Genomic DNA, 2,152 nt, shown 5'->3' with positions numbered 1-2,152 from the left:
ACTTTTGCATTCATCATGATAGTTGATGGGATTGATTATTTATTGGAAATCAATATCATATCCTTACAAAACAGCCTTTAATCATGTTCAGCCAACTTTCTGCTCACATTTAGGCCGTTTAAGAAACTGCATGACGGGTTTAAATCTCGCCTTTGCCTCTTTTCCACGCTTTTCAAAAATGGTCTAATTCTGGACTTGCGCGCGTCTCTCATGCTTCTCATGCGTCTTAAAACACCGCGGTATTAGACTATGAAATGTTTGACAGTTACATGGACTATTCAGCGACGAGATTAGAGTATTTGGAAGATCAAATTAGTTTTGAAATCATTTAAAAAGAGGCATACGTCAACGTGAAAGTTAGCCACATAGCGTAGAAATTCGTGCATAAATACGAAGATTAAATATGGTATGCAAATAAGTCCATAGCGCATTATGTCGCCTAGATACCGATGTATTACATAGCGGAAGAAGACGTTGTACCAAAAACTGTCAATACAAGTTTATAGCCACTGGAAGCCTTTATCAGAATGACTGATTTCGCTGTCATATTTTAAGAAATAAATTGGAAGGTACCTGATGACCTGTTTACTCGTCATTTTCATGTGCGTTGGGCGCACGTGAAAATCAGGTGAGGTCATGATAAAGTGTGACTTATTATACATACCAACTTGAGCACAAATGGTCATCCAAGGCAGCTTCCTTGTCTCGTGATGGGGCTTACCTAAGGCGAAAATGTCTGTTTCATCTTTTGAAACATTCAGGCAGACAGGAGAGGTGTAACCGATGAACCATCGTTAGACATTTACAAACGTGATAACGAGAAGCTGTGTGCAGGGATTCAAATAAGCACACCAAGTATACTGGGCTCTTAGTCATAATCAAAATCCATTCATTCGCCCATTCACTCAGGATCAGTTGACATGCACGCATGTCCACTCGGACCCCAGAGGGCAGTACGCAGACCAGGCCTATATATATATATATATATATATATATATATATATATATATATATATATATATATATATATGAGCAGACCGGGAATGCGACGTCAGGCGACGGATCTGTCTACGGCGTAAGAAAACAGTCCTTATCTTCACAAACTGCGCAGATGAAATCGGCATCAGGGTTGAATCCATAGGGCTTTACGAAATTTGTATATTAAAGCTGCAGGGTGCAGGATGAAGCACGCATGGCCATTGGTCATGGAAAACACGCAAGGAAGGGTGCCTCCTAACACAATATAGAGGGTGCCTCATAACACAGAACTGGGCCTTCTAGTTTTTAACGACTCCCCGAGTCAACAAAGGGGCCTCCTTAGCACAACGTTGGGGCCCCTGGTCTAGAGCATTGCCTAATTTATTCATAAAGGTTACCTCATGATTCAGAAAATGGTTCTCCTGATGTAGCAAAGAGCCTTTTGAGACCGATTCATTGCTCTCTAGATCAGTTTATGGGGCCTCCTTAATCTGCTTTGTGGTGCTCTACGGATAGCTACAACGCCTTAAGTATGGGAAAGGGGGTCTCCTTTCGAGGGGGTGGGGTAAAAGCGTACACTGGTCTGACTGCTACTCATACTACTCACTCTCAGGCAACTGTCCCCTCTGCCCCCCCCCCCCCTGCTGGGCCGCCCCTATATGCATAAAGAACAAATGATGCAACGGGTATTCTCAACAAACTATCTCTGAATTTACTAGCGATCTCGGCTCACATCAGTAAAAAAAACATGCAGCGTTGCAGGCATACACCTATGACTGCCAGAAGGAGGAATCCATTGCACGCTCAGGAACGTATAACGCTGGTGTCAAATTAATCTGTTTATTTATTTTTTACTGAAGTTGGAGCCGATTCTTCGTTTATAGTAACTTGGGCGGATTTCAAAAGAGAGACAAAAGCAGAAATTAGGTGTGCAAAGATGCTCTTTGGTATGAACAAACACTAAACTTTCGATCCAAAGGCACACACTGAGCACCAGCAGAGGTCTAACTGATCATCCCCGCCACCTACTCCAGCCGGCCTGGCGTCTGCCGGTGTGACGTCACGCCCTGGCGGCGGTGACGTCACGTCGGGGCGGGCCGCGGCGCGGTGCGGCTCCGGGAGAAAGGCGCGCGCCTTTGCGACACGCCGGAGTTCCTGTTCCAGTTTGGCGGCG

This window comes from Pollicipes pollicipes, unplaced genomic scaffold, assembly GCF_011947565.3.
Source record: "Pollicipes pollicipes isolate AB1234 unplaced genomic scaffold, Ppol_2.1 Scaffold_5724;HRSCAF=6776_pilon_pilon_pilon, whole genome shotgun sequence".
Lineage (NCBI taxonomy): Eukaryota > Metazoa > Arthropoda > Thecostraca > Pollicipedomorpha > Pollicipedidae > Pollicipes > Pollicipes pollicipes.
The sequence above is the reverse complement of the archived record's forward strand: the minus strand, read 5'-3'. Positions refer to the sequence as shown.